Below are 12,406 nucleotides of genomic sequence, written 5' to 3' on the forward strand. Positions count from 1 at the left end.
CCCTGAGATAGATATCCATATCCTGATTTTATTGAGGAAGAAAACAGGGCTCAGAGAGGTTGACTTGCCCAAGATCATATGGCCAATGTGTGACATTTTCTATCCCTGAACTAACTCCAAAGTCTGTGCTGTTTTCCCATCATGCCACACTGTTCCTCCACACTCCTTTGAATTACAAGAATTGATTCTAAGTAACAAAAGAGGATCCTTCTGCTTAAACACATGTAGTAATGGAGAGTTCATTACTTTGCCAGGCAGCGCAGTGGTTATGAGCAGAAACTTTTGAGACCAGTCAGATCAAGGTTAAGAACAGCTGTTTGGTTAGGTACTAAAAAGTACCTCAATGAAAAGCCTGCTGCTAGGAGCACATATGAGATGCTACATGAAAAGTTCTTAGCTCATTGACTGATGTATTATAATTACTTAAAAAGTATCATCACTATATTGATTATAGACAGCTCTTTATTCTTCACATCAAACCAAAACTACCTCCCAATAACTTCTTCCCATTGGTCTCAGTTCTGATCACTGGGACTTCCCAAAACCAGTTCTTATTCTATAGTCATTCAGCAGGCATTTAATCTCAAGACAGATGTGTTCCTCTAGGTCATCTCTTCTCCAACCTTAAAATTCCTATCTGCTTCAAGTGCAGATGACATGACAGTTTCCTGACAAAAAATTTCTGGTCACTCTCTTTAGGGCATACCAAGTTAATAAATATCTTCATAAACATGACACCCAGAATACTCTTACAGGTATAGAGTGACCTCCCCACCTCCACTGAATTACTGTTGAGCTAGTTCTTATGCAATTGATTGTTTTTAATCTAAACACAGGACTTGACATTTGTTCCTTTTAAATGCCCTTGTGGTTTTAGCCCATCTTCAAGTCTGTTAATAATTCTGAAACGTTGCATCAGTCATTCATGCTAGATATTCTAACTTTTTATCTGCAAATTGAATTTATATGCCTCTACCTTTTTATTTAAGGTCAATAAACAAATTTTTAAATGAATATCAAGTATGTTCAGAATTCCTTGGTAGGAGCTAAGGCAATTGATACAATGTTGAATAAGACAGAGGTCACAGTCAGAACCCTGTAGCATCTTTCTTGTGATCCTTTCAAGGGTAAATCTTAAAAATTTTTGAGTTTGCAAAAGACAAGGTTGATGGAGACATAATAATAATCTATAAATATTTTAAAAGGGAGCGACCTTTCAAGTGCAAAGTTGGAACCAATGTATGGAATGTTACAGTGATGAATTTTATTATCGCCCCACCCCTTCCTTTTTAAAAAGATTTATTTATTTGAGAGACAGAGAGCACACATGAGTGAGAGAGGGAGAGAGAGAATCTCAAGTAGACTCCTTGCTGAGGCCACAGCCCGACTTGGGATCCCATGCCCCTGAGATCATGACTGGAGCTGAAACCAAGGGTCTGACACTTAACCACCTGCACCACACAGGCACCCCCTCCCTTTTAAAATGCAAATACAGTTGAATCTTGAACATGGGTTTGAATGATGTGAGTCCACTTATAAGCTAATTTTTTTCTATATAGTACACTATATATAATACACTATAAGTGTATTTTCATTATGATTGGAATAACATTTTCTTTTCTCTAGCTTACTTTATGTTAAGGATAAAATATATAATACGAATACAAAGTAGGTGTTAATTGGCTATGTTACTGGTAAGGCTTCTGGTCAATAACAGGTTATTAGTAGTTAAAAGTTATATGCAGATATTTGTGCAGGGTGCTAGCCTCCCGAGCCCCTGCATTGCTCGAGGGTCAACTGTACTTCTTTTTATGTCTAAGCTTCTGGCACCTCTTCTGTTTCCCACAATTCATTAAAGATGACAGTCTAGTAACTTCATCTACAGGTTCTTTCAGTTCTCTGGCTGGAGAGATGGGGACAGGGTGAAGGGACAGAGTGGAGAGATGAGATAAGTACCAGAAAACAATGCATTTTAATCAACCAGTTGCACTTACAACATCTTCCATCTAGAATTTTAGCTGCTCCTTTGTTCTATCACTTCCAGTTAATTATCTTTCTTCTTGACAGAAAATATGGAAACAGAAGAGGTGTTAAATAGTTCTGCTCTGTCATACATTACCATGACCTCATCTGGCACAAGCAGCTGACTACATTTACTTACTGCCATTACTCTGAACATAACTTTTTATTTTTCCTTACATTATTCATACAAGTCCATACTACCCTTTTATGCCCATCCTTGGTTATATTTGCTTCATTCTACACTTAGGATACATACTTTTAAAATAAGAGCATTTGTAATGTTCTCTGCCCAGCCACAGTGCAAACTTCAAACATCTTACTTTCTTCTTTCTCCTCATCATGATTGGCATAAGGATGTATCATGTTAATTTAGAGAAAGTAAAAAAAAAAAAAAAAAAAAATGCAGGAGATGGGTTTACATCCCAGTGGAGTGAACTGTTAGAAAGTATGCTCTGTAAGAGCAAAGATTTATTTTGCTAGAGGCTCACCTACTAGAACAATGCCTACAGTTCACAGTAGCCACTCAAATATTTGTTAAACAAATGAACACTGAAAATATCAAAGGATGGTAAGATTTTAGTAGGCCACAATGGAGGAGACACATTTCAGACAGAACAGCCTGGGTAAAGACTTGGAGGTAGGAGAGCTTTTGTTAAAGCAGTTCGTTTGTGGTTTAGAGCTCAAGATGCATGCAAGCAGTGGGAGAGGAGGATATAATGACTTCTTGAGATCCTCAGGTCAAACTGAGGAGCAAAACAGGCAGGCTGTATGGAATAACCAAACACTCCAAGCAGGAATCATGTAATTTGAAGTAGGCATAAAAAAAGATTCTGGCAGAGGTATGCAAAATTAATTTAAAAGAATTATAAAATGTTCACTAAAATGTATTTATTTGTATAGGCTTAAGAAAAAACTGGCTGGGAATAGTTACTAACTTTGTACATGCTTTCTATTTGAACCCATATCCTCTGCCTTAACAACCTTGTCCTGTCCCGGTGTTGAAAGGAGTTAGGAATCACTGAGTATTACTAAAGCAAAAGTAGGAATAAAACAAAGCCAAAATAAAGAGGTCACAGCACACTAGCTTCTTGCCAGAATTTCCTGCAAGTTGGAGGAGAATTGGCTTCACCTTGCTAAAAGAATGGATTAGCTGTTTAACCAAAGGGAGTTATGCTCATAGCTGGGAACATTTTTTTCATTTCCATCTAACAAGTTTAATGTGTAGGGCCACCTTGATATTCTGTTTCAATCTCTTCCAGTATATTGGCAGGAAATGGAAAGAAAGCAGAAAGATAAAGCCTATCTGGCCACAATGTTAATATTAGCCTTCCTCTGGTACTGGTACCAGACTTCCAAATGACTCACCGTTTCTCATTTGTGCCCCTTATGAATCTGGTTTCCTTTCCATAATTTTTCATACTTTGTCCTATTTTCCTCACTGCATTACTACGGAACATTGCCTGATACAATGGTTTTACCAATTTGCCTATTTATTACTGCTCATAGTAAACAATGGATGCCACAATGAAACTTACTTTATCTTCTTTATTTACATATAGATTTCTTTTGCTTTTAGATATTAACTATTCCTGGCTAGCAGTTACTCTTTGGTGATTTCATGCAATCTACATTAGCAGCAGCAATGATACTGCTATCAATTTAGGTTTGAGACAGGTCTTAAAGAAGAATTTTTACTCTCTTCAGTGGTGTCATTGAAGCAACTCTCTAGTTGCTGCCACTATATGTTTTGGAATTGTGGTCCACAATGTGGTTCAAAGTCTCAGAAAAAAACACCTCAACATTTTAAATAGCACTAATAATAAATATACATAGTGGTAATACACACAATCCCACAATAGATACTACATTAATGATATACATGGTAAAATAGTGCTGATTAAAAGATACCTAAATAAGTGTCAATAAACTTTACAATATCGAACATTACCTGTCAGCAATTATATGTAGGATGGTAATCTCTTTATCTCTCAAAATACTAAATAAAAATTAGAAAATAAAAAAATGTTCCTAACACATGGTAACCAGTGATTATGATGTGGCATGAACTCTCCTTTGGCTCTCTGATCTGCTAAACATTTTTCAATGACTCACTCAATTGTATGTTAATCATAAGGGTCCAAAAAAAGCCTCAACAAGCTAGAAACACAGACTACATCTGACACTGAACTACAGATAATTGTGAAGTCTTTCACTGGAGGTCTAAAAAAACTATCTGGAGAAATACAGGATGAGGGAGCTATGGCTTAACATTAATACATGTGAAAAAGACCTTAGGGTTTTCTTTCTTTAGATTTTATTTAAATTCAAGTTAGTTAACACATAGTGTAGTATTAGTTTCAGGGGTAAAATTTAGTGATTCATCAGTTGCATATAACAGCCAGTGCTCGTTACATCAAGTGCCCTCATTAATGCCCATCACCCAGTTACCTCATCCTCCCACCCATCTCCCCTCCAGCAACTCTCCATTTGTTCCCTATAGTTAAGAGTCTCTTATGGTTTGCCTCCCTCTCTGTTTTCATTTTATTATTCCTTCCCTTCCCCTAGAGCAGCAATGTCCACAATAGCCAAAATATGGAAAGAGCCCAGAAGTCTATCGACTGATGAATGGATAAAGAAGATGTGGTATATACATACATACATACATACATACATACATACAATGGAATATTACTTAGCCATTAAAAAGAATGAAATCTTGCCATTTGCAATGACATGGATGGAACTAGAGGGTGTTATGCTAAGCAGAATAAGTCAGAGAAAGACAAATACCGCATGATTTCATTCATATGTGGAATTTAAGAAACAAGACTTTAGGGTCTTAGATAATTCAATATGACTCAACTGCTTGTGGCTGCCAAGAAAAGCAACTTCAAACCTGAGCTGCATTCAAAGAAATAGAGAATGCCGAGCAAGGCTGAAAATCTAGTTCACACTTGGAATACTCTGTTCAGTGCTCAGGGCCACACTCTAAAAGAGCCAAAATAGAGTACTTACAAGTTTTAGATCAGAGGGCTGGGAACACTAAATCATGTTACATAAGGAACTGTAACTCTACCCTAGAGACTGTTCCACAACTTTTAAATAAGTACATATTACTTTCATAATCAGCATAAAAGACATTTCCATGTTGAAGAAAATAAAATTTAAATAATGCCCAGTGTTGCAGCCCAGGTGGCTCAGTGGTTTAGCGCCGCCTTCAGCCCAGGGCGTGATCCTGGAGACCCAGGATCGAGTCCCATGTCAGGCTCCCTGCCTGGAGCCTGCTTCTCCCTCTGCCTGTGTCTCTGTCTCTCTCTCTGTCTCTCATGAATAAATAAATAAAATCTTAAAAAATAATAATAATGCCCAGTGTTAAAGTGGATATTATAAAATTGGTATGTTCAGACACTTCTGGTTTTACTACAAATTTGTTTATTAAACCTTCTGGAAAACAATCCTGCCATACATTGTTTCGGCCACAGAACTGTTGCTATAGTAGCTTGATAGGCAAACTATGGTAGATTCATAAGATAGAATACTGATCAACAATAAAAAGGAACAAACTACTGATAGCCTAATGCATTTGAGATACATCCATGTGGTTCTAAGTGAAAGAAGCCAGACTCAGAAGCCAGACTCAGACCTTATGATTCCATTTAAGCGATATTCTAGAAAAATCAAAACCATACAGACAGAAAATAGATCAATGATAGAGGTTGAGGGGAAGAGAGGAACTGACCTGTATAAAAAGAGACATAGGAAGTGTTTCTGGGAACAGTGGAACTATTTTATATCCTGACTGTTGAAGTTCTTATACCACCATACAGATACACCAACACTCACAGAACTTTTTGTTAAAATAGGTAAATTTTACTACATTTAAATTACATCTTTTTTAAAATAAATATTTTATTTATTCATGAGAGAGAGAGAAAGAGAGGCAGAGACACAAGCAGAGGGAGGAGAAGCAGGCTCCATGCAAGGAGCCCAGTGCAAGACTCGATACCGGGAATCCGGGATCAGGTCCTGAGCCAAAGGCAGACGCTCACCCGCTGAGCCACCCAGGCGTCCCTAAATTACATCTTAATTTTTAAAAAAGATAAAGAGAAAAAAGAGAACATCTTGAAAGTAGCCAGAGAGGAAAAATATATACATAAAAGAATTATCTTTTAAAATTAAGGAGAAATAAAGGCTTTTTCGGACCAACAAAAACTGAAAGAATTCACCAACAGGTACAGACAACAAGAAATATTCAAGGAAACTCTTCAGGCAAAAGAAATATGATATCAAATAGAAACTTGGATCTATAAAAAGAAATGAAGATCTCAAGAAATGGGTGAAATAAAGGTAAATATGAAATATCCTTTTTTATTATTTTTAATAGTTCTAAATAATTGTCTAAAGCATGGGTCAACAAAATATGGCTCAAGGGCCAAAATCTCACCCACTTCCTGTTTTTGTAAGTAAAGTTACATTGGAACACAGTAACACCCATTCTTTTATGTATTGTCTATGGCTGCTTTCACACCACAACGACAGAGTTGAGTAGTTGAGACAAAGACCAGATGGCCTACAACACCTAAAATACTTGCTATCAGGCCCTTTACAGAAAAAGTTTGCCGCCCCTGTTCTAAAGCAAAAATAGAAATGTATTGTGGGTTTATAGCATATGTAAAAGAAAAACGTATAAAAACAATAGCATAAAATATGACAAGGAAATTGGAGTATAAAACCTTCCTGTGATAAAAACTATGCTAAATATGAAATGGTAATTAACTAAAGATGTGTATTAGAAATGCCAGGGCAACCACAAAAAAATTTTTTTTGAAGATTTCAATAATAAGCCAATAGTAAAGATAAAAATTAGCTCATAAACAGATTTTATCGATACTAAAGACAGAAAAAGTGGTGCTAAAGGAATAAAGAACAGATGGACCAAATAAAAAACAGTAAGATGGAAGAGTTTAATCCAACCACATCGAAATCGAAATTGCACTGAATGTAAGAAGACTAAAGATATCATTTAAAAAACAGATTTTCAACATGAATAAAAAAGCAAGACTCAATTATATGGTGGCTATAAAAAAAAAACAGTTTAAATATAAACATATAGGTAGATTAAAAGCAAGTGGATGGGTCAGGTATGACTTCTTGCTATAGCTAAATAAGGCTATCAACAAATCCTCTCCACAAAAAGCAGCTATAATGCTAAACAAAATTCATAAAAACCATTTTGAGGTTTGAGAAATTAACCAAAGGGATACAATAATCTGAGAAGCATTTATGCCTAAAAACAGATAATCATGAATAAGAATTGTAGGAATCTGTGGCATGTGGACCTAGGGCTTCTCCCATCCCTCCTGCCTCAGTTGAAGCAGATGTTGTGCCAGAATGGGGCATGTTATGAGAATAAGCAGTTTTTCTATTGCAGTAGGAAGAGGCTCACTTGATGTGGAGTAGTAGGTAACACTCATGCCCAATAGTGAGGTCAGTAAAATAGACTATCTCAGAGATGGGCAAGTGAGCAGGGCCAAAAGCTCTACTAGCACAAGGTTGTGGTCATGGCTGGTACAGGTTTATTCCTGGCTGAGGCTGCTTGCATTTACAGCAAAGACCCAAGAGGATTCAACCAGTTACACACTCCTAGCTGACACTGAGGCTATGTGGATGCCAAGAGGAGAGGTAAAAGGGTCCAGCAAAGTATAAAAAATAGAGAGACTTGAAAACAGCCTGAACTCTGAATGTGTTATGTACTCACACACAGATCCACTAACAGATGACACAAACCTTACTGGATCAAGGTGGTTAAGTATAACCTCTGTTTAATCACTGGCTGACTAATAAGCCATGTAGACATAGAGACAACGCCTAGGGACATGGACTTAAAAAAGTTTAAAAAATAAGCAAGACATCAATGGCCATAAATACCAGGAAAGAGACTCCACAGGTGTAGTAAACCTGTTACTAAACAAAAAAACAATGGGGGTGCCTGGGTGGCTCAGTTGGTTGGGTCCTTCAGCTCAGGTCATGATCCCAAGGTCCTGGGATTGAGCCCCACATCAGGCTTCCTGCTCCGTGGGGAGCCTGCTTCTCCCTCTCCCTGGGCCTGCCGCTCCCCTACTTATGCTCACTCTCTCCCTCTGGGTCAAATAATAAATAAAATCTTTAAAAATAAATAAATAAAAATTAAAAAGGAACAGGATATGTTAATTAGCTTGTGATTACTGAACAATGAATATGTATATCAAATTGTACATCTTAAATACATACGATTTTTAATTGTCAAGTATTATTTAAAAAAAAAACAAAAACAACGAAATATCCTGGGGAGACCAGAACTCAGAGCTGATAGATTATGCTATCTAAAATGTCCATTTCTCAAAAGAGAAAATTACAAGATATACAAAGAAACAGGGAACTGTGACTCATAGTCAAGAAAAAAAGCAACCGAGAAACTGTCTCTGAGTACCCCAGGGATATTGGCTATATTCGAATAATATTTTAAAACATTCATTATATATAATAAGTTCACAGAACTAAAGAAAATCATAATGAAGGAATTAAAAGGTATGGCAATAATGAATCTACAAATAGGGATTCTTCATAAATAGAAATTCTGGAGTTGAAAAGTACAATAGGGATGTCTGAGTGGCTCAGTGGTTGAGCATCTGCCTTTGGCTCAGGTTGTGATCCCGGGGTCCTGGGATCAAGTCCTACATCGGGCTTCCTGCATGGAGCCTGCTTCTCCCTCTGTCTGTGTCTCTCATGAATAAATAAATAAATAAAATCTTTAAAAAAAAAAAAAGAAAAGTACAATAAATAAAATGAAAAATTCACTGGAGCATTTCTACAGCAGTTTTGAGATGGCAGGAGAAAGAATCAGCGAACCTGAAAATATAAACTACCCAATCTTAGTAACATAGAAAGAAGATTGAAAAAAAATGAACAGAGCTTCAGAGATCTATGCAATAGCATCAAGAATACCAACATATACACACAGGAAATCCCAGAAAAGGGGAGAGAGAAGCATATCAAATTTGATAAAAAGATATTTAATACACATTCAAGAAACTCAATGAAGTGCAATTAGGAAAAATAAAAAGAGATTGACACCCAGATATGTAATAAGCTCTTATAAGCCAGAATCACAGAGAAAACCTTGAAAACAGCAAGAGAAAAGCGACTTATCTGAAACAATGGAGGCCAGAAGAGGGTTGAATCACATACATAAAATACTGGAAAAAAATTTTTGTCAACCAAAAATTCCGTATCTAGCAAATTTATTCTTAAAAAATGAAGACAGGGGATCCCTGGGTGGCGCAGTGGTTTGGCGCCTGCCTTTGGCCCAGGGCACGATCCTGGAGACCCGGGATCAAGTCCCACGTCGGGCTCCCGGTGCATGGAGCCTGCTTCTCCCTCTGCCTATGTCTCTGCCTCTCTTTCTCTCTGTGTGTGACTATAATAAATAAATAAAAATTAAAAAAAAAGAAGATAAAATATTCCCAGATAATAAAAAACTGAGAAAATTTACTGCCAATGGTTCTATAATACAAGAAATACTCAAGGAAGTCTCTTCACTCAAGGAAGTGAAAGCAAATAACACTAGATGGTGAATAGAAGCCACAAGAAAAAATGAGGATCACTAAAAATAGTAAATATGTGTTAATATAAAAGATTCTGTAAATATGTTTTTACTCATTTCTTCTCTTCCTTGAAAGAGAAACATTTTTTGCAGTTTTTAAAAAAGATTTTATTTATTTGAGACAGAGAGAGCAAGAGCTTGTGCATGCACAAGTCAGGGGGAGGGGCAAAGGGAGTAGACTCCCCGCTAAGCAGGAGTCTGATGTGGGGCTCAATGCCAGGACCCTGAGATCATGACCTGAGCTGAAGGCAGACATTTAACCCACTGGGCCACCCAAATGCCCTAAAGTAAACATTTCTAAAGCAATAACTATGACACTGTATTTTGGGTTTACAATGCAAACCCATTTTAATATATTTAAATAGACATTTAATAATACAACTATTACCATATGTAATAGTAACACAAGAAAGAATGGAGCAAAGCTCATATATTTTACCTGAATTAAGTTAGTATTAATTGAAGTAGATTCTGATAAATTAAAATGCACATTATAATCACTAGAGCAATTACTAAGAAAACAATTCCAAAAAATACATAGTTAGAAAAAAATCAGAAAAATTAAAACAGTGCATTAAAAATGTTTACTTAATACAAAAGGTGGCAGTTAAGGAGGAAACAGGAACAAAGCAGACAAGCATAGAACGTTTGTAAAAGAAATAGCAAAAAGGCAAATGCTATGTCCAAAAGGCAGAGAGTATCAGACTGGATAAAACAGCAAGATCCAACTATATGCCTTCTTTAAGAGACATCTTAGATTCAAAGACACAATTAAAAGTAAAAGGATGAAAAAAGATGTATACTATACAGAGAATTAGAAAAATAGCTATATTGGGAACCCTGGGTGGCACAGCAGTTTAGTGCCTGCCTTTGGCCCAGGGCGCGATCCTGGAGACCCGGGATCGAATCCCACATCGGGCTCCCGGTGCATGGAGCCTGCTTCTCCCTCTGCCTGTGTCTCTGCCCCTCTCTCTCTCTCTCTCTGTGTGACTATCATAAATAAATAAAAATTAAAAAAAAAAGAAAAATAGCTATATTAATGTCAGATAAAATACACTTCAAGACAAAAATAGAGACAAAGGATATTTCATAATGATAAAGAGTGACTACATCAGGAAGATATAATAATTATCAATGTATACACACCAAACAATACAGCCTCAAAACAAAGAAAAAGCTGACAAATTTATTTTTTTTAAAGATTTTATTTATTTATGATAGAGAGAGAGAGAGAGAGAGGCAGAGACACAGGCAGAGGGAGAGGCAGGCTCCATGCCGGGAGCCCGACAGGGGACTCGAACCCGGGGCTCCAGGATCATGCCCTGGGCCAAAGGCAGGTGCCAAACTGCTGAGCCACCCAGGGATCTCCAAAGCTGACAAATTTAAAGGAGCAATGGACAGTTTAACAATAAAATTAAAAATTTTATTTTATTTAACATTAAAAATTTTATTTAACAATAAAATTAAAAATTAAGTAAAAATTAACTCAAAACGGATCAAAGACCTAAATGTAAAACACAAAACTATAAAACCCCTAGACAATAACCAGTGAAATGACCCTAGGTGACCCTGGGTATGGTGATAACTTTTTTACATCAAAAGCACAATCCCAGAAAGAGAAATTGAAACTTCATCAAATAGTTAGATTTCATTAAAATTTAAAACTTGTTTTGTAAAAGATACTGCTAAGAGAATGAAAAAATAAGCCATAGAATACCTGTAGAACACATATGTGATAAAGAACTGGTATCCATGGGGCACCTGGGTGGCTCAGTCAGTTAGGCATTTGCTTTCTTTTGGCTCAGGTCATGATCTCCAGGTCCCAGGATTGAGCCCCATGTCGTCAGGCTTCCTGCTCAGTGGAGTCTGCTTCTCCCTATTTCTGTCTCTGCCCCCTGCTCATGCTCCCTCTTTCAAATAAATAAACAAAATCGTTTTTTAAAAAAGGAACTAACTATGAACACAGTAGAAATATCAGTGCAACCACTGGGTTCAGGGAGCAGGGAGAAAGGAATGAACAAGTGAAGCACAGGGGATCTTTAAGGCAATGTATCATACACTGAATGATATGATATGCTGTATGATAACGAATGATGGATACATTTGTTGAAACCTTCAGAATGTATAATACAGAGAATAAACTCTAACGTAAACTATGGACCTTAGTTAACAATAATGTATCAGGGACGCCTGGGTAGCTCAGCGGCTCAGCAGTTGAGTGAGTATCTGCCTTTGGCTCAGGGCACATCCTTTCTGTATGTCTCTCATGAATAAATAAATCCTTAAAAAAAACAAAAAACACAATGTATCAAATTTGACCCATCAGTTGTAATAAATGTGCCACACTAATAATTTTTTTAAAGAATTTATTATTCATGAGAGAGACAGAGAGAGAGGCAGAGACACAGGTAGAGGGAGAAGCAGGCTCCATGCAGGGAGCCCGACGTGGGACTCGATCCTAGGTCTCCAGGATCACACCCCAGGCTGCAGGCGGCGCTAAACCGCTGCGCCACTGGGGCTGCCTGAGAATTTTTTTTAAAGAATGTTAATAACAGGGAAAACTGGATGGGGAGTTGATAAAAGAGTTTATAAGAACTCTTGTACTTCCCAATTTTTCTGTAAACTTAAAACTATTCTAAAAAAAATAAAATCTATTGATTTTTTAAGAAGTGTGCATGGAACTTTTTCCAGGCTAGACCATATGCCAAACCATAAATCAAGTCTCAATAAATAGGATTTTAA

The 12,406-nt window shown here is 36.9% G+C and overlaps 1 protein-coding gene across 8 annotated transcripts in view; it reads right to left on the reverse strand.

Moving 5' to 3' along the window:
* BORCS5 (BLOC-1 related complex subunit 5) overlaps positions 1 to 12,406 on the reverse strand; it is a 110,214-nt gene that overhangs the window by 62,546 nt on the left and 35,262 nt on the right. The gene's annotated exons all lie outside the window — the stretch shown is intronic.

The sequence above is a fragment of the Canis lupus genome, chromosome 27 (genome assembly GCF_003254725.2).
Source record: "Canis lupus dingo isolate Sandy chromosome 27, ASM325472v2, whole genome shotgun sequence".
Taxonomy (NCBI): Eukaryota; Metazoa; Chordata; class Mammalia; order Carnivora; family Canidae; genus Canis; species Canis lupus.